The sequence below is a fragment of the Manis javanica genome, chromosome 13 (genome assembly GCF_040802235.1).
Source record: "Manis javanica isolate MJ-LG chromosome 13, MJ_LKY, whole genome shotgun sequence".
Taxonomy (NCBI): Eukaryota; Metazoa; Chordata; class Mammalia; order Pholidota; family Manidae; genus Manis; species Manis javanica.
The window spans coordinates 84,720,597-84,747,646 of record NC_133168.1 but is presented as its reverse complement, the minus strand read 5'-3'; the positions used below and the strand labels follow the sequence as shown (position 1 = coordinate 84,747,646).

The 27,050-nt window shown below is 46.9% G+C and overlaps 2 long non-coding RNA genes across 3 annotated transcripts; both read left to right on the top strand.

Moving 5' to 3' along the window:
- Positions 1–26: 26 nt before the first annotated feature.
- Positions 27–27,050, top strand: LOC118970472 (uncharacterized). 2 transcript variants are annotated; one of them, XR_012124381.1, is made up of 5 exons: positions 27–581; positions 8,038–8,103; positions 14,519–14,566; positions 24,873–25,040; positions 25,588–27,050. It is a non-coding gene; the product is annotated as an uncharacterized lncRNA (long non-coding RNA). The 2 variants fall into 2 exon arrangements; XR_012124382.1 differs by lacking the exon at positions 8,038–8,103.
- LOC118970473 (uncharacterized) lies at positions 9,371–10,818 on the top strand. The gene is made up of 3 exons (XR_005058525.2): positions 9,371–9,840; positions 10,129–10,278; positions 10,619–10,818. It is a non-coding gene; the product is annotated as an uncharacterized lncRNA (long non-coding RNA).

Here is a 27,050-nt window from a genome sequence, read left to right as displayed (position 1 = left end):
GGGCGCGGAGTTAGCGGAGGTGTGGGGAGCGGGCGGGGGCGCGGAGACTCCGGGGCGCTGGGGGACCGGCGGCAGGGGATGCCCCTGGCCAAGCCGGATAGCAGGGACGGGGAGAGGGCGGCGACCGCCAGCTTAGGGGCCGAGGGCGGCCGCGGGGTCCGGCTCTCGGGCGCAGGGGCGGGGGCCTGTCCTGGCGAGGAAGGCAGTCTTTGCCAAACCGGCCTGACTCCGTGAAGACTTTGTCGTGGTCGTTTACGGCTGTCAGCCAGGGACAGATTTCCTTTCAGCCGTTGGGATGGACCCAGGAATGTGGCCGCTGTGCACCAGGGAAGCAGCGGCCCAAATGTCCGGCTGAGCGCCAGCCCTGCGGGCAGGGAGGCCTGGGGCTGCGCGGTAGCTTCTGCTCTGCACCTGCAGGGCAGTGTGGCTTGGGGGGTCGGGGGAGCCGACCGAAGCCTCAGATGTACCTGCTGGGGCGTCTCCGGAAAACTGCAGGCCCCGGCCCCAGTGCGTTCCCGCTGGGGGAAGGCGGCCGGTGGGCAGGCGTCGTCCCCTGGCCCTAGCTGGGATGCATTTCTAAGGTTAGGAGTCACTGGCTGAGGGTTTTGATTTAAGAAGCAAAACTGAATTCAGAATCCCCTCCTGTTGGAAATGTAGAACTAGAAACATGTACTGGGAAGATAATTAAGGTGGGGAGTTTGTCCCATCTGAGCAGGATCAAGGCTACATCACATCTGGCAAGACCCAACCGTGTTCAAAAGGCATCGTAGAACACTAAAAATATGCCTTGGCTAAGCTCCCAAGGGACTTGGACTGTGGGGGGAAATGCCAGTGAATACTTTTTAATTTCCCCAAGCCCGTTTGGCATCAGACCTCTGAGGCCTTTTACCTCTTCCACAGTGGCTTTTTGGCTCTATGTTTTACTCCTCTCTCTGCTCCCGATAGCAAATAAATGTCCTTGCTCCTAAAGAGAAGGGCCCCCTGCTGAAATATTGTGAGAGTTGTAATATCCTAGAATTGTTCTGTATACATTTTTTGTTCAATGGCTCAGATACTTGGTTGCTTTCTAACTTGGCTTTCTGCATGTTAGATTTGATTTACACCCCTGAACATAGCTGACTGATTCTGATTGAGACTGTTTTGGAAGAAAGACAGGGATCCCATTCTTCAGATCTAAGTTTTCTTCCTGCCAGAAACTTGTGCGAAGAAAGGAACCTGGACAGGATAATAGAAATAAAAAATTAAGCTGCTGTTTCGAAGCTGAGAGAAGCTTTCTATTCTGCAGGAATGAAGACTTAGGCCTTTGGGAAAGATGATGTGTTTTGGAAAAATCATCTTAGAAATTGAATTTGCAAATATATAAAGCCACATATCACAACTGGTAAAGGAAATATTCAAAGGCAGAGGTTTGAAGAAGCCAAACTTTCTAAAATAATAATATAAAAGATTCTTTGTACATAACCACTTGGAATCTTTGAGAGAAAATAAACTTCTCCTAAATATTCTCCTAAAATATTCTTTAATTCCGAGGTACTGTTGCCTGTGCAGAAGGAAAATCAGTGCAAAATGTGTGTTTTTTGCAATTCTTTTCTCCTTTTTCTTTAGGGGAGATTTGTGATATAGTAAGGCAGGTTTCCAAAAGCCTAGGCACAGTGGAGATTTGTTTAAGGAAAATGAAGGAGAAGGATTTCTTTCGAAATAGATCCCACCCACTCCTCCTCAGGTCCATGGGTCCTGCGAGCAGCTGGCACTTTTTCTTCTTGCTCCCTGGCAGCGCCACATTTAATGACCTGTAAGGAGCCTTGCAGGACAGCCAGCCTCACAGGTATTCCTGTTCCCCAGGGCTGGTGGAGGACTACACAGATGGAGATGGTAGCATCTCTGAAGGGACCAGTGGGAACAATAACTGAGAGGGCCTTCTGACTGCTAGGCACAGGGTCGGGTCTGGAACAGTGGCCCAGTCCCCTGGGGGGGAACCCTAAAAAGGGCCAGGCATGAGCATGTAGTGCACACCTGACATTCCAGGGAGTGGTGGCATTAGGAGTGAGGGACATGGCCTCGTTTGCAGAGCTAGGCTTGGCAGAGGGCACTGGTCCCTTTCTGTGGCATGTGATGTTTCTTGTGGCATGAGCCAATGTCAGTACTGGGTACTCAGAAATATCTGGGTGTTCCTTGAAGAAGGAGCCAGTTCTGCACAAGAAGGTGGAGGCTTGTGACCTCAGGTAAACACTCAGGCTGTTGACATCTGGGACATATAACTCATGCCTCCAAGTTCCAAGAGATTTCAGAGGCTGCTAGACCAGTTTGCCTTCCAGAGCTAAGCAAAGCTACCTCTGTGATTGAACATGTCTGTTGAATATTCGGTCAGGGTGGGCTAAATTAGCTGCGGTAAAAAAAGATCTCCCAACATGCCTGTGATTAACCCAAGGCAGTTCATCTCTCTCTTAGACCACCCTCCCCACGGGGGCAGAGAGGCTCAGCTCCCCACGGGCCCTCAGAGACCCAGGTTGACGAAAGCCTCGGCTGACCGCACGCTCCCACCAGCACTCAGGCAGGAGAAGGAAATAGCATCAGTGTGCATGTGCTTGTCAAGATCCCATCAGGAATCGATAGAAACACTTCTTTAATGTTTTGTGGGCCAAAGCAATTGGTGTGGCTGCATCTGATTTCAAAGAGGACAGGGAGTGCAATATTGTTATTTCCACAGAGAGGAGGATATATGTGGAAAGACTTTACAGCTACCACAGGAGCTTTTCAGCTGCCCAGGCTGCTCCCTCTGCTGTTATCTTAGTCTTAAAGCAACTTTATTGAAGTATAACTGGCATAGCTGCACATGAAGTATTCACCTTGGAAATTTTTGGTGCATGTGTGCATCATAGCACATTGTGACCAAATGGCTTCAAGCCCCCTGCTGCTGCAATGTCACTGCTTCCAGGCCATTTCAGTGGGCAGAGGCATTTTCTATGATCGCATTTGATCTCCTTTGTCGCCTGTCAGGAATAACTTCTTGTGAGGTTATTTTAGGGGTTGTTTTTAGGGTTTATGGTACAGGTCTTTAACTTGCCACCTCCCACCTTCAAGTTACATGCTGTTTCACGTAGAGCACCTCACAGCACTACCCCCGCGAGCCTCTGCAAGCTGTTGTGGATGCCCTACTTTTCTTATACACTCAATATTTTTCCTTTTAAAATATTTCAGTAAAATACATCAACTTTGCCACCTCAGTCCTTTGTAAGTATACTGTTCAGTGGCATTAAGTACATACACATTGTGCAATCGTCAGTCACCCACCTCCAGAGAGCTTTTCATCTTGCAAAACTGAAACCCAGTCCACATTAAATACTGACTCCCCTTTCCCCATCCCCACACCCCGGGCACCCACTACTTCCTGCCTCTATGAATCTGATACTGTAGATGCCACATATGAATAGAGTCAGACCACATGTGTCCTTTTGTGACTGACTGGCTTATTTCTTAGCAAAATATCCTCAGGGTTCATCCCTGTTGTAGCCTCTGTCAGAATGTCCTTTTTTAAGGCTGAATGACATTCCCCTGTATCTGTATCCTGTTCTTCCCAGCAAATTCCCTTTTAAACAGATATAAAACAGTAAGAACAAGGATTCTGTATTTGCCCACATACTTCCCGTATCTAGGAACCCTCTGTCCCTTGTGTAGACTCAGATTCCATGTGGTGTCATTTCCTTTTTTCCTGAAGGAATTCCTGTAGCAGATCTTGAAGTGCAGGTCTTCTGCTGATGAATTCTTTCAGGTTTCCTATATTTAAAAAAGTCTATTTCATTTCTGGTTTTGAACGATATTTTTGCTAAGTTTAGATTTCTAATTAACAGCTGTTTTTCTAATGCGATGTTTTCTGGCTTAGATTGTTGCTGATAAGGAGTCTGCTGCCCTTCCTCCCTTGGCGCTCTTTCCCTGCGGTGGTTCCGTCACACGTGTCAGGCCGCTTGGGTGTGTCTGGCAGCTACCCGATGTTCCACGCTTGTCTTGCCAGCCTTGTGTTTTTTTTCTTTCTGTGTTTCATTTTGGAACAATGTCAACTGCCATGTCTTTGAATGCACTAATGTTTTCTACAGTATTTAATTTGCCATTAGTCCCATCCTGCATGTCTTCCCTGTCAGACATTGTAATTTCATTTCTAGAAGCTCAATTTGTGTATAAATACATCATGTTCAGCACTTATTCTCAACCTCTTCTCTAGCTTTTTGAATATATGGAATATATCATCATAATGGCTTCAAGGCTGTTCTCTACTAATTTTATTATCTGAGTAATTTCTGGGGTGGTTTTTATTGACTAGGTTTTCTCCTTAAAGTGAGTGGTATTTTCTACTTTATACTCCCAAGTAGTTTTTGGTTGGATGCCAGACATTGAGATATTTACTTTGTGCAGGGATAATGATGTAACTGTGCCTCTCTCCCTCCTTCCCTCCCTCCCTCCCTCCATCCTTCTTTCCTTTGCAGTCGACCCTTGAATAACACGGGGTTAGGAGGGCCAATCTCCCACATAGTCAAACACCCACATATAATTTTTGATTCCCTAAAAACTTTGCTAGTAGCCTACTGCTGACCAGAAACCTTATCAGTAACATAAACAGTTGATTGGCACATATTTTGTATGTTATATGTATTATATACTATATTCTCACAACAAAATAAGCTAAAGCAAAGAAAATGTTTTTTTTTAAATTGTTGCCTATCTCCAGAAATTTTCTAGTATATTTATTGAAAGGAATCCACGTGTAAGTGGACCTGCAGAGTTCAAACCTGTGCTGTTCCAGTGTTGACTGTGTTTGTTCAGTGGCATTAAGTACATTCTGACTGCTAGGCACAGGGTCGGGTCTGGAACAGTGGCCCAGTCCCCTGGGGGGGAACCCTAAAAAGGGCCAGGCATGAGAATGCAGTGCACACCTGACATTCCAGGGAGTGGTGGCATTAGGAGCGAAGGACATGGCCTCGTTTGCAGAGCTAGGCTTGGCAGAGGGCACTGGTCCCTTTCTGTGGCATGTGATGTTCCTTGTGGCATGAGCCAGTGTCAATACTGGGCACTCAGAAATATCTGGGTGTTCCTTGGAGAAGGAGCCAGTTCTGCACAAGAAGGTGGAGGCTTGTGACCCCAGGTAAACACTCAGGCTGTCTTCCATTAGTTCCCATGTGAAACACTTCTCTGCTTGTTTCTGCAGTTAGCAGCATTTATACTCAGGGATTGTTTATGAATCCTTTTAGTTGTGTTCTGTATTCAGCACAAGAGGACTTGTGTCCCTTCTTTGAATCATATGCTCTGGGATGCAGTTAGGTCACTTGGAAAGAGTTTGATGCTTTTCAAGTCATCTTCTTAAACTTTGCACTGAACCCAGAGCAACATTTTGCCACATGACTGAGGCTGAACTCTTCTGCCCTCTCAATCCAATATCCTTGAATTATGAGGTTTTCCACTGTGGTTTGTGAGACTGGGGGCTCTGAGGAGCCCTGTGTTTGTACAGAGGTTCACTACCTCTAATCTTTACAGGTGGTTCTTTACCTGGCCCTGGGTGGCTTCTCACTGAACATGCCTGCATTGATCAGTAGCTGCAAACTGGAAGGGGACCCTCCGTGAATCACAGGCCTGTGCCTGCACAGCCCTCCCCTTTCCTTACCTGGCTGCCCTCCGGCTCTCAGATCCCCCGCGCTGTCTCCCCAGCTCAGGGAGAGTGGCCTCTTCCTCCTGCCTCAGACGCACAGCTCGGTCTGTGGATCTCTTAATCCTCAGCACCTTGTTCTTTAGTTGATTTCAGCCAGTCAAGGGCTTTAAAGTACCATCAAAAGCTGATGCTTCCTACATTTCTCTCTTGACTAGGCTTCTAAATACAGTTGCTTACTTGATATCTCTGCTCAAGCACCTGTTAGGCTTCTTAATACTAACAGAATAAAAATCAAACATCCAAATTTCTCAACCAAACCTGTGCTTTCTGCAGTCTTCCCTACCTTACCTTAGTAAATGTCAGCTTGCTTAGGACGAAACCTTGGAGTCCTCACTGCCTCTTATGACTCTGTTTGGTTCACCAGGAAGTTCTGCTGGGTCTGGCTTCGAAACATCCAGAATCTAACCACTCTCAGTGTCCGTGCTGTTCCCCCTCGCCCCACGCCTGTCTCATGCCCCTCCTGCATTGTGCCCCTAACTAACCTTCCCAATTCTATCCTTGTTTCCCTGCAGTCTATTCTCAACATCTGTGTGAGTGAGCCTATTAAACTGTAAATAAGGAAAAACAAAACTAGAAAGAACAGTTCTCCTTTAAGGCAGCTGGCGCTGGGGACAGTTAGAGGGCATTGGAATATCAGTGCTGGCCTGAATCCTTCACCTCATTCACTCGCCATAGCCTCCAAGTCCCTGCGCATCTGCCGGCTGCTGACTTCTCCGCTTCCACGCTTTCCCTTATTGTCTTGGCTCTGTCACCTGGGCCTTCTTATGTCCTGAGCGCATCAAGCAGGCTTTGGAGGGAGGGCCTTTGTACTTGCTCTTCCCCCTGCCCGGAATGCTTTTATCCAGATGCATACATGGCTTGTGGTCCCACAGCCTTCATGTTCTCTATATGGCACCTCATCAGTGAGGACTTGCCTTTAGATGTACAAGAGCCACCCTTCTCCCAGCACTCCCGTGCACCCCGGCCTCGGGTTTCTCCCTTTCTGCATAGCATTCAATGCCGCCTAACACACATCCTGTTTATTACTGTCTTGCCTGCCCTTCCCCCAAGGTCATCAGCTCTGTAGGGAAGGGGTTGTATCTGGCTCATTCCTGCTTGTTTCCCTGTCTACAACAGCATGTGGCACAGAGTGAGCCCTCAATAATTAAATAGTTGCTGCATGAGTCAATGAGTGAGGTAAAACCCAGTAACTCTCATTTAATATGGATTTAGTGTAATGTCATGAACTTCATTTTAAACTTGCTGATTTACGGGAAAGTTCAACATTGATCTTTTATGCACTGTGCAGTTGTGGAAAGGCTGTAATGAAATCACTTAAAAGCATCATCTACTACGAGTATAGGTTATCGAGGACTTAATAACACTAGGTATTGCACTTTACATGTATTGTAAAACCTAATCCTTGCAACAAGCTCGTGAGGTACACATCATCCCACTGTTGTGATGGGGAGACAAAGGTCCAGATGGGTTACATTATTTTGCCCCAGTTCTGGCTAGTATGTATCAATGGGATTTTTCTCTAAAGCCAAGCTAAACCAGATACCCCTCTTTTTCAATTACAGTATGGAGGAGGGAAAAAAATGCAGTATAAAAGCATTCGACACAGAGATGTACTTTAAAAGGCATTGCATTGTTCAATGTAGGGGAACCTAAGGAAACAGTGCCCTTCTGAGCTAAGCCCTGTTCTGGCTGCTGTGCTTGTGAGCTTATGTAGGAGTATCTGTGCTGGGCCCTGCGTCTGGGAACCTGCTGCGTGCTTTATGTAACTTCCCCTGACCCTCACAGCACCTAAGGTTGGTTCTTCTCACCCTCCTTTTATACCTGAGGATGGCACCGAGCAGGGGATCTCACTGCCTTCTGCTGCTAAATAATCAGTATGGAGACAGGAGTGGGAAAGTGTGTGGGGAGAGAGCAAAAACTCCCGGAGAACGTCTCCTAGTCAGGCATAGCTCAGGCTAGCTTTAAGATAGAACGTGACTCTGCGGTTCACATCCTGCTCTCCAATACTAAACTGAAGTCTTGAAACTACTTACTGGGCTTGACAGACGCTTGTTTATCCGACAGGAGTAAGCTGTGATGCTCCGCGTAGCCATGCACACAGTTGAGTCAAGGCTAGAGTGGTGGGGATAGTTCCTAGTTCAGTGACATTGTGATTCCCCAGCTCCATCCTTTAACCTGAAAGTCACCGGCAAGTCTTCCATTAGTTCCCATGTGAAACACTTCTCTGCTTATTTCTGCAGTTAACAGCATTTATACTCAGGGATTGTTTGTGAATCCTTTTAGTTGTGTTCTGTATTCAGCACAAGAGGACTTGTGTCCCTTCTTTGAATCATATTTTACAGATCGAATGAACCATCTGCTGGAGGATACTAAAACACACGTGTTTTCTTGGCCATTTTCAGATGAAGGTACCGTAGAACCACCTTTATGTAACTTTTCTAATTCTTTTCCATGCCGTGTTTCAAATCAAATGGCCTATTTTTAGACGGTTTCTTGTTAAAAAGATTGCGAGATAAGTGTTTTTTTAAAAAAAATGTTATGTTCTCTCTGATCACCAAACATATTTAACCAGAATTGTTTTCTAGGGGCTGATTTTTTTACTTGACTCAGCTTTATTGAGATATAATATACATGCACCACAACTCATCAATTTTAAGTATATGATTCAATGAGTTCTGGCAAATCATACGCATTTGTGTAACAAACAGCCACAACCATCATGACATAGACCCTTTATGTCCACCGCCAAATTCTTTCACGCCCTTTTGTAGTCCTCTCCATGTCATCAAACCAAGCCAACCAGGGTCCGCTCACCTGATGTGCAGCAAAGCCAAGTGCTGACACTGGGGTGCAGTGGAAGGAAGTGGGTGTTTATTGCAGGGTGCTAAGCGAGAAGAATAGGTGCTAATGCTCAAGATCCCGAGCTCCCTGTTGGCTGACAGGCAAGGGTTTTTAAAGTCAGAGTCTGTGAAAGGGCTGCAGGGTGTGTGGTCGGCTGGTGCCTGTTGTCCTGATGGTCAACGGGGAGGGGACAGGGTTGTTTCATGAGTCCTTAGTCAGCAGGCATCACCCAGTGTGGGGTCTTGGTGCCTGTGGTTGGGAGGGGGCCATCTGGTGGGGGGTCTACATTCCTGTAAAACATCTCGGGGATTCACGAGTCAAAAGTCTCTCTCTGGTCTTGAGGGGTTCCTGAGAGTCCTGTGTCTGTTGAGTTTGCCCTACCTTGGTTCGCAAACTCCCATTTTCCTTAATCTTTAATTACACGGTCTAATTTCTGTACTCTGGGTATAACTGGGGGCCAAGGGTCTTCATCAAAAGGGCCCCCTGTGCAGGGACACCCCGGCTGACTTTAAAGCAGTTTTGATAGCAGGGTACCGGCTGACTTGTGGAAAAATAGGTGTTTCATGAGATTGGGCCGGGGATTTTCCCTCTGCAAACAGCACCCGCTGCATCCTCCTCCTGCAGATGGCTTGACAGCCTGTCCGGCTCCCTCTTTCAAACTCCGTCATTCGTGCTAGCCACCAGCTCTTCATTCAGTCCGACGGCAGCAACACCATCTCCACCCATCAGCTTGGTGCAATGCGCCTTGAGCAGAGGGCAGGTGAAATATAAGGGAAGGAGCTTGCTGGTTATTGACACCTACAGGAGGGCCACATTCAGGTCAGGGCTATTGGAACCTGCCTCCCTTTCCCTGAGGTGGTGTGGGACTAGGCCCACGGACGCGGAACAAAACCCGCCGATGTGTTCGCACCCTCCTGCCTTTCTCTGTTAGTGTGCCCGGGCTGCGGCCACGAGGTGCCACCCGCTGGGTCACTTAAGCCACAGAGCTGTCTTGTCTCCCAGTCCCAGAGGCCGGAAGCCAAGGAGACCCAGCTGCCTGAAGGGGCGCTTCCTCCTGAGGGCTGGGGGGCAAGTCGGTTCTCTCTCCCGGCTCCCTGTGGGGTGCTGGCACCTTTGGTGCTCCTATGGGCATCTCCCTGATGCCTGCTTTCGTCTTCAGATGGCGCTGTCCCTGTGTGCAGGTGTGGGTTCCCAGTTCCCCTCTTCATAAGGACACAGTCATATTGGATTAAGGCTCACCCCAAGGATTCCATCTGAATTACATCTGCAACTGATCCTATTTCCAAAGAAGGTCACTTTCTGAGGTATTGAGGGTTAGGACTCCAACACAGGAATTTGGGGGAGGATACAGTTCAACCCATAACAGTTTTTATCACCCGCAAATACCAAGAACACAGCACAACCACAATGCCTTGCCCCGGTGTCTGTCTTCTCAGAAATGAAGTGCAAACTCCGGCAGATTCTCAAACTGTAGAATGTAGGGGACCACCTGGGAGCCTTGATAGAAATGCAGAGGGTCTGATCCGCCGAGTCTGGGTCAGTGCCTGGGAATCCGTATTTTTAAACAAGTACCTCCGGCGTTTCTAGTGCAGGTGGTCCCTGCATCTGGAGAGCCCCTCGTGTGGGCTGGGGGGTTGCGTTGCTAATGGGCTCCTGAGCCTAGAGAAGCAGAGGCCGAGGAGCGCATCGCAGGCAGGCATGGCAGGTCTTGGATCTGAGTGGTGCAGACATCTTGCTCCGAGGTAGGTGTTCCTCTGGTGCCTTGCTCAGATCCATGGGTGGGTTAGAAAACACAGGGACTGAGTTTCATACTTGTTGAGAGCTGTTCCTGCAGTCAGCCGGAGCTCTCTCTCCAGGGAAGCAGCCAGCCCTGGGCAGGCAAGGGTGCCTCCAGACGCTGGTGGGAGAGGCGGCTTTGAGCTGCCGCCCCCCAGGTGCACCCCCAGAACCCCCACGGCCATCCTCGCCTCCTTTCCCAGGGAGGAGGTTTCCCTCTGGGACTCCCCCTCCATCCTCTCTACTGGGATGTCGGATCTCCTTCTTAAACACAATCTGGATTCTTTCTTCCTTTTTCTGTCCTAGGGGCCACAGTTCTGCAACAGTTAGGTATTAGCTGGGCAAGGAGTCTGAAGCCCTCTGGCCCCAGCAGGTTAACTCTCCGCAGGAAGAGGCTAAGTCCTCCTTCCTTTCCCCTAACCTCGCTCCTGCCCCTCCAGTGCCAGGCCCATGGTAAGTGCCTGCAAGTATCTGTGGACTGAATGAATGAAAGCATGCTGGTCTCACCTGCAAACGGACAGTAGAGGTGACCAGGGAGCCTGTACGGCGCTTCCTGCCATCTCGGATGAGCCCACGGTCTGTGTGAGGGCCGAGCCCCAGAATCCCAAGGAGCTCAGGGCAGGAGGCAGGCGCTGCTTTCCCTGAGGCTGCTCTGCACGTTTCCCTCCCAGCTGCCTTCTTGCCCAGCTTACAGAACGATTGCATTTGAGTGAAGAGGGGCCTTTCCTTACTCCTGACCTCAAGGGAACTGGAAACCTTGTTTGTGGGAGAAGTGGTTTTGGAGCCTGGGGGATTCTTTGGGAGCCAATATGCAATGGGGCTTGGAGTCAAGTCTGTGGGACACGGAGGGGTGGAGTGATGGGGTCAACGAGGAGGTGGTGGCCTCACGGAGTTCTGTTCTCAGGCAGCTCTGCCCAGAGCAGAGAACCGCCTCGGAGAGCTGAGGGATTCTGCCAGCCTCGCAGAGACCGCTGTCCACCCCGCTTCCTTTCCCATGCATGTCTCGCGTGTATCTGGGTCCAGCGGAGCTCCCAGCCCCTTTGTCACTCTGCTTACCGGGCATCCCCAAGGGCGCCCTGTTGAAGCCAGCACCAGGGGGCAGCTCCTTCTCCACTGCCGCCTACGTGGGAGGAGTGAGTTTTCAGGCTGCTCTGAAATCCGTCATTGGAATATCAGGAGATCCTTGAATACTTCGGGGCTGTCAAGTAGGAAGATCCCCATTTAAGAAATAGAGCTAACCGATCTTAAGTTTCCTCATCCGAAAACATAAAACCAATTACTGCACCAGGGGGAGGGTTCAGTGACCTATTGAATATGAAGTCTTAGAGCCTAGCAGGTGCTCAGTCTTCTCGCCGACTTGAGCTGTATGCCAGGATCATAAAACAATAGACAGCTGCACGGCAGATGCTTAAGAGGCTGGCTGTCGCAAAAGCACGTTGTTACTTTTACTTAAGTTCTTTTTCACCCATAGAAAGAGGAAAGAATAACTGGGGATGCAAATCATGTGGCTTGGGAGGTAAGGGTGATAGTTTTTATTAGGAATATTACTCAGTTCCCTTAAGCAATGTTGAAATATTGTATTGCACAAAATAATAGTGTTTTCACAGGGGCATGATCTGACCTGAGATGTATAGGAATCCATGGAGAAATACATCTCGTACGTGGGCATTATTGGGTCCCTCGCGCTGCGCTTAACCCAGTCCCGAAGAGGATCCTCTTCGGAAGCCAACTGCAAAGAGTCAAAACAATTCAGGTCAATTGTTAACTGAAAACAAAATTCTTCTCTTTGGAAAAAAAAAAAAAGGAAATAGAGCTAAGAAACTTGCAGTACGTTTTTGCTGTTTTCCGGTCATGTAGGGCCCCCTGGCGGGCACCCTCGTGTACTCTCCGGGATGCTGGCTACACAGGCTGCACTGGGCACGAAGAGGGCTCCAGGACACCCCTAGCTATTCTCCGCTTCGACCCAGCAGGGAATCCCTATGGATTGTCTAGTAGGGAAGGATGTAATTTAGGAGCGTGCTGTGGGTTCATTTGCATTAAAAGATAAGCTGGACTCCTAACCCCTGGTGCCAGGGAATGTGACCTTATTTGAAAACAGGATCCTGGCAGATGTGATGAATTTAAGATAAGGTCATCAAGGGTGGGAGACACACAGGGAGGCAATGCAGAGATGCAGCTCCAAGCCAGGGACCGTGCAAGGCTGCAGCGGTACCAGGAGCCAGGAAAGCGGTGCGGGGCAGATTCGCCCTCCCAGCCTCCAGGAGCCACCTTCGTTTTGGACTTCCAGCCTCCGAGCTGTGATGTGATGAATTCCTACTGTGTTAAGCCACCCAGGTTGTCAGGGCAGCCCCAGCAAACTGATGCAGGAAGAGTCTGGGTCCCAGCTGCCATTCACTACCCGGGCTACCTTGAACTAATCACCTCAGTTTCCCTGGGACTCAGTTTTATTGAATATACAGCAGAAAATGCAAAAGTGCTTCCCTCTGCCAAGGCTCCTGTGAGGCTGACGTGATCCTGTATGCAATGCATTTTGTTAATTGTGGAGCACCGTGCAGACACCGTATTATTGTGTAAGGGAAGCTGGGGGGTGGCACAGCGTGGAGGCTAAGAGCTTGGATCTGAAGTCAGCATGCCTGGTCCGTGTATGGGAACACCACAAAGTAGAATATCATTAAAACTTGATTCCCAAATGAGCCATAGGCACTGATGCCCAGAAATGGCATTGGAATAAGTTAAAGGGATCCGTCATGTATTGCTCTGCAACAAATTGCCCCCAAAACTTAGTGTCTTAGAACAATAAACACAATTTCACAGAGTTTCTGTGGGTGAGGAATCTGGAGCAATTTAACTGGATGCCCTTGGTTTGGGGTTGCAGTCAAAAAGGGGCGCTGTGCTGCGCTCTCTGAAAATCTGCCTGGGGCGGGGGACCTGCTCCCATGGCGGGCCTCTGCGTGGCTGTGGGCAGCCTCAGCTCCTCACCAAGTGGACTTCCCTGTACGCCTGCTTGCATATTTTCTCGGGGCAGCGTCTCCTGATTCCTTCTGTCTCCTCGCCTGCCTGCCTCATGATGTTTTCCCCTCAGCAGCGGTTCTGGAGCTCTAGTGGGGCTGCAACTCACTCAGCTGTGAAGAAGACCAGGGAGCACCTCCAGTGAGGCACACACGCATTTACACAGACAAAATTTCACGAGGCTCCAAGGTTGGGCACTACTGGTCCACAGAGAGCCTGCAAAACACAGCCCCAGTTATGGAACTCCTGTTAAAGTCCTATGACCCTCGTTGCCAGTCAGATGAAGAGCTCTTTAAGCCGTCATAATCTGTGACCTCCACTCCCTATAGCAACAGCCACCACCACGTTAAATCGTACGGAGTGTCCTCTGGGTGCCAAGCACCTTTCATCGTCTTCCTGATTCTCAGACAGACCCTGCAGGGAGTGGGTTTTGTTATTCCCATTTTGGAGACAAGGAGCATCTTGCAGATGTGAAGAGAGGCACCAGGCACATCTTTCTAACCTTTTGCACCCCAGCACATGGCACAGGAGGGATTTGCAGTGGGTCTTTGTGGAGTGAGTGAGAGAATGAATGAATGAATGGCAGTTTCGGCAAGAATGCCCAACCAACATGGAAATTACCCAGCTTTCAATGAATGTGGCAGGGATTGGTGGCAGTCCCTGGGGCTTCGGCAGTTTCTACGGCATTAGCAGGGTGGTGTCACACCTGAAAATACTCTGGCATTTCCTATTCTTTAGGATTTGAGCACCCAAAAGAAAAAGCCCAGAGCCAATTGGTGCCTGGCTATGGTAGCTATTTGTCCCATTTTTAACAAAGAAGGAAACTGAGCCTCTGAAAATTGAGGTGTTCTTCCTGCTGTCCTATCATCTACTGCTCTGTTGAGTGGGGACCAGGATCCAGATGCTCTGAGCTCATGTTTTGGGTCCTTTTCCCAAAACATAGGGCATTTCATACAGGAAGAAGTGACCCTCTTGGAGGACTTTGGGGGTCCCATCCATCTTGGGAATCTTCCTGCATGTTAAGGGGAAAAGTGGATTTCAAGCAGTTGTTTTGGGTATGGCTCCATTTTAATAATTAAAAAATACACATGTATGTGAATACATGGACAAAATGGCAATAATTGTTGTCTCGAGGTGATAGGATTTTGAATTACTTTTATTCTATTTTTTAATTTATGTTTTCTTATTTTTCTATAGGGTGTGACTTAAAAAGCCTTCTGGTTGTCAAAAGCACAATGGGCTGCGGTAAGCTCTTACTGTAATTTGTCACTTTTCTTCCTCAACGCAGATAAAATCACACAAAATTTGCGATTAACATCGAAAGTGGTTTCCAGAGCAGCAAAAAGATGTCCAGGCATCTCTGGTGGGCACTGTTCCCCATGAAGGAGACTCCCCTCAAGGTCACATTTATAAAAGTTCAGGTCGATGAATTTGTTGGGTTGGATGCGTGTTGTTTAGATTATCATCTTCAAGGGACAGCAGGAAGCCCGCAGGTGGAAGACACGGGCCGTTTCCCAGGTGTTTTACTCAACAACTGAGTGAACCTCGCAATGAGGAAATTCTGTCCCTGTTTTCCTTGTTATTAGCTTGCTGGTGGATATTCTTTTGAAGAACTCAAATTGTGTTGTGTTGTCCATCAGAAAAAAAAAATCTGTTCTCAGGGAGCAGAAACAGGTGGGCTCTGCTGATTCCCTCATCTCTGTGTTGACAGTCTCACGTCTGTTTGGGCTGAGCAGTGGGGTAGATAATGGTTCTATTATCCAGGAAAGGGAAGGGTGTGGGAAGAACATTTATCTATTGGGGTTTCCAATGACCTATTGCTGAGAAACAAGCCACTCCCAGCTTAGTGGCTTAAGACATCAGCAGTCGTGAATTCTCCTAACAAATCTGCAATATAGGTGGAGCTCAGTGGGGTCTCAGTGGGTTCAGGTGGTGTTAGTTGGGGTGGTCCAATGGTGACTGGAACCGCCTGAGGTCCATCATTCCCATGTGCACAGCCCGTGCTGGCCCTGGGTGGGGCCCCCAGCTGGGTGTGCCAGCAGAACATCTACACTCCCCTCTTGGGTGGCTGTGTTCCTCAGAGCACGGTGGCCGATCTCCCAAAAGCAAGGTGGATGTGCACAGCACTTGATGCCCTAACCTCCTTTCTACTGTCCTCGATTGCTTGAAGGGGTCACAAAAGTCTGTCCAGGTTCAAGGGGAGGGAACAGGCCCAGCACTAGATGGGAGGGTATCCACGTCACATCATAGAGTGTACGGGATGGGAAATATCCGGGTGCCATCTTCAGGAAATGCCATTTGCCGCATGAAGGATGCAGAAATCAAGAGCTGTAAAGTGTAGGCAGGTGGATGTGTGACAAGGGAGGTTAGAGAGAAGTTCATTTTGGAGGCTTTAGTGCTGGTACTCAAAGCCGGAGAGGGGAAGAAAGAGATTACTCAGCATTGCGTTGTTTACCATTAATTGAGTGGCTATGTACTTAGCCCTGTAGGGGACAGTTTGTGGGTACTGTGCAGTAGTAGGCTCACTCCTTGTATTACCAGAATTCAGCGCGGTTTCTGCATCTGGGTCTTGCTCCCAGCCTCCTGGGGCCCAGGATGAGGTCTGACCCAGGACCTCCTGTCCTCAGCACACGGGCCTCTGCTGCTCTCTGGAGCGCCTCCAGGCCTTCCCTGAATAACAACAGCCAAAAGTATTCAGATTTTTTTAAGACCTCAGAACCTTCCAAAGAGTAACATTGAGAAATACAGAAATGAATTATTCCATTGTTAAGGGGCATGGCAGAATAAGAGCGAACAGAAATCATGGCAGTTAATGTATTCACTAGAGGTTAAAAAATTAAAAAAAAAAGGGGACAGAAAAGAAATGAGTAAAGAAAGCCACTTTTGGTCGATAAAACTTGAAGTGAAGCTTTAGAACCGAGGCCCGAGTTAAGCATTAGAAGATATTTACTTGATGATCAGACTGAATGCCAAACTGTCAAAAAAAAGGTAAAACAGAAGCTTCCCAGCATGGCACCCAGATGCTCTCACCGTCTGCCCTTTTCCTGTCCAGCCCCATCTCACAGCAGCCCCGGTTATTCTGGGAGCCCCACTCCCAAATCTCCTACGCATGCTGCACCTGGTCACCTCTTCGTGGCTTTTCCAGAAAACTCCGATTCATCCGTCGAAGTTCAGCTAAAATGGCATCTGCTCTGCACACTGGGTGGTTGGAGTTCCCCTTCTGAGGGCTCCTAAAGGCTCTGATCGCCCAGTGCCATCGGTCGTGAACACCAGGCCCGTGAGGACAGAAACCTCAGCTGGTTTTCTGGCAGCCCCATCGCCCAGCAGTGCTGGGCACAGAACAGAGAATCACTGTTTTTTTTCTGTTTTTGGAACGGATACACTAAAACTTTAACAATGCACTTTGGTGTAGAAAAGCACCTGGTTTCTGCTCCTATTTGCTGGGTCTTGCTTCTAGACTCGCCTGAGTGGCTGGTGAGGCAGGACAGGTCCCTCCGTGGAGAAGCCTCTTTCCTGCTAAGGCAGCCCCACAGCGTGGACAGGAGGACGGTGCTGTCCCCAAACTCAGGGGCGTGGTTTCTACCTACTTCACAGATGCGGAGTAGGGAGCCCTACATATTCACCCATTTCCAAGTTATTTAGGAGGCTGGCTCTGATCTTGAGCTGCTGTAGCATAGCAGCTATTGCCTTCTGCTCATAAAACCTGAACTCTCTTGAAGGACAGGGGAACGTGTCCTGTAGTCGTCTATGCAAGTGGCATGGCTGGTGGAACTGGTGGCCTCATGGTGGCTTCAGGGGTGGTAGCAGGGGTGTGAAGCTTACAAAGAGCATCCTCTGGAGCATAAGAGGGATGAGCAGTTCCCAGAAGGCTGAAGATCTGGGGGGTGATGGATATACAGAGGTTTCTTTGTGTCTTGCAGTGGCTGTGTCACAAAGAAGCACAGGGAAATTCTCTTCCCAGTGCGACCACAATAGGGGGAGTGCCTCCTCAGTTATCATACCAAACATCAGTGAGGGGGCTGTTTGAGTTACATGGACTCCTTCCCAACGGTGCCCACATTTCTGGTTCTAAACCACACGTTGGTGTGAAGGTGCTGGCATGGTGGCAAGTTCACTTTCACACTTAGCCCACCCTCCGTTCCAGCCTGCTCACCTGCGCTCCCAGGCAACTCGACATTCTCCCTGGAATGCTGGAAGTCCCTCTTCTTCTGGGGAACAGGGTTCCCCGGTGGGGAATTAACAGCCCCCATGACTGGAGAGGCTGAAGGCCCAGTGAGGGGCTAAGTGGGCTCACCTGGTGTGGGGAAGCTGAGGTCCAGTGCAGGTTCGGGAGAATGTGGGTGGGGTGGGAAGAAGCTGGAGGGAGGGAGTGAAGGGGCGCAGAGTGACGGAGCAGGATGTGGAACCAGGAGGTATCTGGGGGGGCTTCCTGAGGGGCTGCTCGGGGTTTGCTAACCAGAGCTTAAGCCTTGTCTTGACCCTTTGTCTGGGACTGACGGGCAGAAGGAGCAGCGTCGGCTCTCGACGTGGAGGCGGGCAGGCACTAGTTCCTTGCTAGTGTCCAGGGTCCCCCTTACCTCCACTTGTCAGCAGAGCCTTGACCTGAGACACACAGTGGTGGGTGTGTGCACCTGAGGGGGACTGGGGAGAGTCCCACCCAGGGTGTGTGGATGGGGCTGTCTGTGCCCTGGGGGCTGTGGTGGGAAGAGTGGGTAACCCACAGGCTGGATGCTAGATTTTTTCCTGCAAGGTTCCTCCCAGTAAGTCCCTGGAAGTTCCTCTGCTATTAACAATAACACTGCATTGGAACCTGTGGTACTTTAGTCTTTATCCACTTCTATGGTTATTCCCTTAGAGTAATTCCTAAAAATAAAGTAGCTGAATTAAAGGGACACTCATTGTAAGTTCCTGGTACCTGAGCCAAATTAACCTTTGGAAATGTTATGCTAATTTCCATTCTTTTAAATTTGTTGAGATTTCTTTTATAGGCCAGAATGTAGTATGTCTTCATGAACGTCCCATGTGCACTTGAAAAGAATGTGTATCCTGCTCTCTTTGGATGGAGTGTTTTGTAGGTCAGGCAGGTTGATGGTATTGTTGAAATCCTCTATGGAGACTTGCTGATTTCTCTGTCTACTTGTTCTAACAATTACTGAGAAATGTTGGACTCGTCTACTACAATTTTCCATTTGTCTATTTTTCCTTTCTACCAGCTTCTCTTCCTGTGTTTTGAAGATCTGTTATTAAGGGCCCACATATTTGGCCTTCTTAGGCCTTCATAAAGAATTGACCCATTTTTCAAAATGTAGCATTCATCTTTTCTCCCAGTTTTATTGAGAAATAATGACATACAGTACTGTATAAGTTTGATGCATACTGCATGATGTTTTGATTGACATACATTGTGAAATGATCACACAATAGGTTTTGTTCACATCCATTATCTCATATAGATGCAATAAAAAGAAAACAAAAAAACAATTCTGCTTGTGAGGAGGACTCTTAGGAGCTACTCTCTTAGCAACCTTCCTCTGTACCACAGGCAGTGTGAGCTGCAGGCAGCATGCTGTGTGTTACATCCCTTTTCGCCACCTTCCTCCAATCCCACCCCACAACATTCATACTTATCCCTCATAATAGCCTTTGTCCTGAATTCTACTCTGTGATAAATAGAACCTCTCCAGCTTTTTAAGTTAGTGTTGCTTATATGACACATCTTTTTCCAGATTTTCACTTTGATTTTTAACCTATGTATATCTTTAAATTTAAAGTGGGTTTCTCCTAGATAGTATGGATTGAGACTCGCTTTGTTAAAAAAATCTACATGACAATCTCTGCCTTTTGATTGGAATGTTTAAACCATTTATTTACTGCAATTCTTGATGCAGTGCTGTTCAATCTACCATCTTGCATTGTCTTCCCTATTTGTCCCAATATGTCCTTTATTGCTTTTCTTTTTTTCTGCCTTCTTTTGCATTAATTCAGTACTTTTTACAATTCTACTTTCTCTCTGCTCTTGGCTTAGCTGTATATATACCTCTCTGCTTTCTTACTATTCATTAGTGGTTGCTCTAGGGTCTACCACATACATCTTTAACTTATCAGAGCTGACTTTCCACCCTTCACGTGTAGGGTAAGAACCGTACAACAGTAGACTTCCATTTCTGCCTTGCATCCTTTGTGCTATTGTTGTCATATTTCTTATGCCTGCATATGTTATAAACTCCACAATGTTTTGGAGATTTTTGCTTTAGACTAGGGGTTGGCAAACGTTTTCTATAAAGACCCAGATAGTCAATATTTGAGACTTTGAGGGCCACACAGTCTTTGTTGCAACCACTTAACCCTGCCATTGTAGCAGGAAAACAACACAGATAATAAGTAAGTAAATGGGCATGACTGTGTTTCAATAAAACTTTATTTATAAAAACAGGTAGCAGGCAGGATTTGATCTTTGGGGTACAGTTTTTGACCCCTGCTTTAAATACTCAAAAATTATATCTTACAGAGCAAGATGCTTTAAAATATCTACCCACATATTTACCATAGCTGTCATCGTCTTCTCTTCCCCAACCCTCTTTTTTTTGAGGTTTCAAATTCCGTTGAGCATAATTTTCCCTCTGCCTGAAGGTATTTAACATTCCTTGCTGGACAGGTATGTCAGCAGTCCATCATCTCAGCTCGTGCTTGTTTGAAAAGTCTTTATTTTGTCTTCATGTTTGAGAGGCATTTTTTTGCTTCCTATGGAATTCTAGGTTGACAGGTTTTTTCCTTTCAGGACTGTGGAGAGATGCAGCCGCTCTCCTGCTGTCTTCGGGCTTCCATGGTTTCTGTCAAGAAGCTGTAATGATCATTTCTCACCCCATAGAAGTAGTTGCTTTCTCCTGGCTTCCTTCATGACTTCTTTCTGTATCTTTGAGTCTTTTACTTTGACTCTGATGTGTAGGGTGTGCTTTTCTTTCGACTGATTCTGCTTGGGATTCTCTGAACTGCTTGGATCTCTGATATTTTTATGATCTTAGAAATTCTGGGACATTATGTTTTCAGATATTCCCTCTGTCCTATTCTTCCTTTTTACTCCTGTGGGACCCCAACTGCATATGCGTTAGGCTGTTTGGAATTGTTTTGTGTTGCCTGCATTTTATCACCATTAACACCACCATCACCACCACCGCTGTCGTCTCGGCTTGTATAATGTTTAATCACCTCCACCCCCAGCATCACGTCCTGTACCATCACCTCCACCTTCACCGGCACCACCACACATTATTATCACAACCACCACCACCATAATCTCTGTTTATATAATGTTTAATCATCTCTGCTGCCTCTATCCCCACCACCACCTCCACTCATACATGTTTATTATGGGAAAGGTATTCTTGCAAAGGGTGGCAACACCTGCCCCTCCCACATCTCTCCTTCCTCTCTGCCTACACACAAGAATGATCTGACTCCCCGACTCATCTAAGGATACAAGCTTTCAGTTTTGGGCTTAATCCCCCCACACAGGCCAGGCTTACCTGTGGACTTCAGAGTGCCTTCAGCTACAGGTATTGCTTCCCTGCCCCACTACCTTTCCTCCTCAGAACTCCTGCTGACGAGTCCACATGACAGCCTGACAGGCTGATTGTCTTGCGGCCCCGGGCCTAGGACCGGACAGCTCAGCCGCTTCCCAGAATTCTGGACTTGTGAAGTTTCTGAACCTCTCTTCTTTGCCTTGCATATTCCAAATTCCCAAGACGTAGGTTTGGTGGTATTTGGCTTGCAGAAAATCACGTAAACTGAAGCGTCCTCATTTCAGTTTCTCTCTGAAATATGGTTTTTAAAGTGGGAATTAATATGTTCCTGGAGCAGGTTTTGGCCCACAACCGTTGTCCAAGTGTAATTGTTAATCGCACCCCATTCACTCACAAAAAGGCTTATTAGAGGAGAAATGATATGGTCATCTGAAGTTTAAGAGGCCTCAAATCCAATGTTGTTATAGCTGAACCTGTTTTCTCATTTGTTCAATGAGTCTAACAACGATTCTCATACATGTTATGAAGGTAGATGAAAGATTAGGAGGAACGGCTTTGAACGTGCTGGAAGAAAGTCACTCCAGAAATCTGAGATGGTTTATTATTCTTACAATTTTTATTATGCCTGCTGGCTTGTAACAGATGTACTCTGATGTAGGCCACTAGCTAAAAATTTATGTTAGGATCATTACTTTATACACCTGATTATATGCTTATGAATTTATGTATTTTTTTTAGATGTTTCTCTTTTGCTCCAGATCTTAAATTATTTCTACCTCTCTCTCACTTGTTTCTCCCCTAATCTCCTTCCACGCTGACCTTTCTTCTCCTCTCCGTGAAAAGCAGCAAACTGCTCTGTGGGGGTTGAGGGGTCTCTTGGGGGCTGCGTCCCCAGCAGGATAGTCTCTGGCAGCTCTCTGCTGTCTAGGCCAGGGGTGGGCAAACTTTTTCTGTAAAGGGCCACGTAGTAAACATTTTAGACTTTGCAGGCCGTATGCTCTCTGTTGCAGCTGCTCACCTCTGCCTTTGCAGCGCAAAAGCAGACCTAGACAATAGTTCACAGATGAGGGTGTTGTTTCAGGAAAACCTCATTTACCAAAATGCCCTTGGGCCGAGATTTGCCAGCCCCCTGGTCTAGAGGACTGTTCAGGGGCGGTTTTCACCTGGGATCCCATCTCAGCAAACCATTCCAAGCCAAGCCTGGGAGACGTGTTAACTAAAGGGCATCCAGCATTCCTTCTTCAGGGGCTAAATAATTACTCCCTCCCTTCTTTGATGAAATGGGGGTTTTCTTAGGATTTTGACAGGTGCTATAGGTTTATTCATTATCAGACAATTAAGGTAGATGAGATCCTAGGAACTGACTTGTTAACTGACAGTGAATTGGGAAAAATAAAACCTAAATGAGTGGCTCATGGGCCATGTCAGGATGCAGGAAGGGGGCCGAGAACCCCACTGCACTGACCCCTCATCTCCTATTCCTTTCACTTGCGCACTGCTGTCCACCTTCGTTTCTGTATTGATCTTTGGTGGGGACAGAAGAAACTTCTTTGTTTTCTGTTGGGTGAGTCTGTAGTCCTGCAGAAGCCACTTGGGGTTGGTGGGAGGGTGGTTTCAGAGAGGCAGCAAGAGAGGCATATGTCACAGCCCTGCAAGAATGGGTGGGAGCTGGGGGCAGGGACTGAGGCACAGCTCAGCTCAGGCCAGGCGCACTCTGCTCGGAGTCCTGCGGGCCACGGCACAAGGCCCCAGAGACCACAGCCCGGCAGAGTCCTGCGGTGACGTCGGTGCACGGAATGTCTCTACCGGGGTGGTGATAGGGCAGTTGCAACGCCCATGTGTCTACTAGTGTCAGAGGGCAAGGTCAGTGATCCTGCAGTGCAACCCTGGGCCTTCTTGCGGGTGCTGGGTTTCTGTCCCAGGGCCAGCTCTGAGGGCAGTAAAAAGAGGCCGCCGTAGGCAGCAGGGCCTTTGAGAACAGCTCTTCTTCAGGGAATTCTCATTGCTGGCTATGAATGAACAATCCCAAATTACCAAAACTAGTAAATGGGCAGTTCCCAATTCACATGTGTGTTAGGTGTAACAAGTTGCTCTCAAGTCAGTTGGCTGGAACCCGGAACGCGCTGTCATAGACCCAATGCCCTGAATCATAGTAGGTGGCTGCCAGCTCACTTCTGCCTTTCAGCCCCCAGTGCGCTGATCCGTTAATATACTGCAAATCCTGCCCAGGGTGTGTAGGGAGCATGGGGGCAGGGGGGCGGTGCGCAGACCCTGGGGTCGCATTCCCCCGACCCCCAGGAGCTCCCTCCCTCCCCACCTGCTCTTCTCTGCTGGGAACCATGGGCTGCAGCCAGCTCTCAGCTGACTCCCAGATACTATTAAATATAATAACAGTTACTGTTTTTTTTATCCAGCGGTAATGAGAATTCATTTTACGAAACTTAGAAAATATAGATAAGCAGAAGGAAGGAAATTTAAATATCCCATAGTCTCACCAACGTGGGATATAGACTGTCAGTATTCTCCTATGCACGGGTATGTACATACATTTCCATATGTATTATACACTTTGCATAATGTTTATAGTTGCTCTTCATTTACCAATATATTGGGAACACTTTTCGTATTTTCCTATGTGCATTTCAGAGTGGATAGATAGACCGTAATTTATTTAACAAACTCTTACTGTTGGACTATTAGGTTTTTCTGTCAAAAATAATCCTGTGATGAGTTCCTTGGAGTTGTGATCTTTGCAAGGATCCACTGTTATGTCCCTTGGGTAATTCTAAGTAATTCTGAAGGGGACAAAGGGTGTGCGTGAGCTAAGGTATTTTAATGAATATTATTAAATCAATAATAAATTAAATAAATTATTGCCAGAGGACCTTCCACCCCCAATGTGTGAGAAGACTCACCTCCACCTTTCCAACACTTGATATTGAAAAATTTAAAAACTCTGCTACACTGGTAATGAAAAATGGTACTGGGTATCCTCACATTTTAATGTATTAGTGAGCTTGGACATTTTTGTGTTTATTAGCCCTCTTGTGAATTGACTGCTTCCTTTTTTAAACCCTGGTGTCTCTGGGTTGTCACAACCTTTTGGAACAGAAGTGAATGCATCCAGGTTTTATTACCCTTTGAAATGTAAACACATGCCAACCTTCCGAGGGTAATTCATTCTTTGCCTCTAATCCCAAGTCTTGTTCTCATTCCCTCATCCTTTGACTGGGGAGGGTGGGGGAGGGGGCTGCTCCATGTGCAAATCACCAGCCCATCCTCCGTCGTTTCCTACTACACCCAGCGGGGACCCAGAATTGTGCAGTAACTCACCTGTTTGGGGCTGAGAGCTTTTAAGTAATAGGAAATACAGAGTAAACTCGGATCGGGAGAAAAAAAGGAGCTCATGAAAGGTTTTAAAACCAAAAAATATCCATCTACTGTGAATGACAGTTGGGTTGTTCCCAGTTTCTGGCTATTGCAAATAAACTTGCTATGAATGCGTGGTATGTGGGGGACACAGGTACCTCTTTTGTCTTGGGCATTTACCTAGGGGTGAAGTTACTGGTCAGAGTGTAGGTGTAGGTCTAGCCTGAGTCGGTAATGTTAAACGGTTTTCAAAAACACCCAACTTGTGTTCCGCTCAAGGGGTCTGTCAAGAATCCCAGTTGCTTTAAATCTTCACTGACTTGATATTTTTGAGTCCTTTCATTTTAGTTATTCTGATGGGTTTCATATTTCTTTTAATAAACTAACGATGCCACGTCATATTGTATTTTTGCTTTGTCTGTTTTCCTGTAGCTTAGTTTAAAAATAGGTCTTTTAATCTTTCTAATCTATAGATACTACATTTTCATAGAAATGTGCTACTTTCAAGATTTTATACAACACTCTCTAATAAAAAATTCTGGCTGTATTCCTTTTATGGTTATTTTCTCTTTTTGATGTGCTACCGATAAACAATTCTTCTTCAGGTCTAGGCAGCACATTTCTCTTTGACAGTGTGTTTTTACCACTTCCCGTCAACCTAGGAAATGGGATCCAAGACATCATGCTAAGTTCCGTTAAAATGACATGGCACACAAGCGAAGAAAGAGAAATACCAAATGATTTCACTCATCTGAGGAGTATAAGAACAAAGGAAAAACTGAAGGAACAAAACAGCAGTGGAATTACAGAACCCAAAAATGAACTAACAGGTACCAAAGGGAAAGGAACTGGGGAGGATGGGTGGGCAGGGAGGGATAAGGGGGGTAAGAAGAAGGGGGGTATTAAGATTAGCATGCATGGGGGGGAGGGAGAAAGGGGAGGGTGGGCTGTGCAACACAGAGAGGACAAGTAGTGATTCTACATTTTGCTAAGCTGATGGACAGTAACCCTAATGTGGTTGTTAGGGGGGACCTGATATAGGGGAGAGCATAGTAAACATAGTATTCTTCATGTAAGTGTAGATTAAAGATTAAAAAAAAAAAAGAAAGAAAGAAAGAAAAGGGAGATTACTCCTTGATAGGATGAAACTATTGGTAAATCAAAGATCAACGCATGCTTTAAATATCCTTAATGTTGATCACTTAAAGGGTGTCAGATGATCAGCTATGGAGGTACTCTTTTCTGATAATATTCCTTTCTCTTAATAAAAAAAAAAAAAAAAAAGCAGTCCCTGTGTGCTGACCTCCAATGAGTTCTGCACAGTGGTATAGAGGGCATGTCAAAGTGTGGGCAAAGGGTCTGTTTGTTTCTATGCAGAAGATCAAGGCCTAGCTTGGATACCCAGAAAATGAACTAAGATACGATATGAGGAGGAGCTTCCGGCATCAGCACTCTCTGGAGGACTCGTGCCGGGGGATGATCATCAAAAAGCCTCCACAGGGATCTGGACGATGCTGCGGTTGTGGCTGCATCCACCCCACCGTCTCCTGGACTTGCCATTGGAATGAGGAGGGAGATGTCTTGGCTGGCATGTGCATACAGTGAGACAACGAATTTGACCAGATCTGTACTGTTGGAACTCAACCAGGAGTTGGGAGGGGTGCAAGTTGTAGCGCTCCAAAATATCATGACTATAGACTATCTACGGTTAAAAGAACATATGGGATGTGAACAGATCCCAGAAATGGGCTGCTTAAATCTGTCTGATTTCTCTCAGACTGTTCAAGTACAGTTGGACAATATCCATCATATCATAGACAAATTTTCACAAATGCCTAGGGTGCCTAAATGGTTTTCTTGGCTTCACTGGAGATGGATGGTAATTATAGATTTGCTTTGTTTATGTCACTGTATTCCTATTATGTTAATATGTGAGCGCAAATTAGTTGGTAGTTTAAAACCTATACATGCTTAAGGTACTCTACAAGAAGATATGTCAAAGAAATAATCAATCCTCCCATGTTTTCTTCCATATGCTACATCTGTAGCTTTTCTTCTTCCTTCCTAATTACAACCCTTAAATAGAATTCGTGCCTCATATCGAATTTACCAAGTATCATAATTCCTCCAGGTGGTAAAGATACCTCGAGACAAATGCTGGGCATAGAAGCCACAGGGCATAAATCTGCAAAGAAGTAAAAAGCTAACCTTTTCAAACAATAAGGCTTCTCTCTCAGTTACCAACTTTACATCTCCCTGTATGGCCCCGGAAGATGACTGGTTAGCCAGAGACGGGTAAGATTCCTCAAGGGAGGAACAACCTAAGACAGGCACAGTCGCAGGGGGGCCATCAGGTGAGAAATTGGGGATCAACAGAGGTGAGGCTCAGAACCTCACCCCCCCTGCTTTGAGAGAAATCTTCTGCATCCGTGGATGTTTTGCTGCCCTTGTCTAGCTTGGACTAATACTTAGTCCATAGGCACACACCTGATCATCTGATCATCTACATTTGCCCTCTTACAGCACTAAACTATGTTTTCTACCTTTATCTTGCATCTACCTACCACTTCAGCATTTTATTAAAAATAAAAATAATAATAATAATAAAGGGAGAAATGTGGGATCCACATATAAACCAAGTATAAAAATCAAACGAATATTCATATTTGACCTGATTGTTTATAGTTCATAATGCGTGATCAAAACCGAAAGTTTCTGTGATGAATGCCCTTGTACTGTTCACCATGTAAGAATTTATTCACTATGTAAGAATTCGTTCACCATGTAAGAACTTGTTCGTTATGCTTCAGAAGATTGGAGACTGACGAGAATTAGGCTTG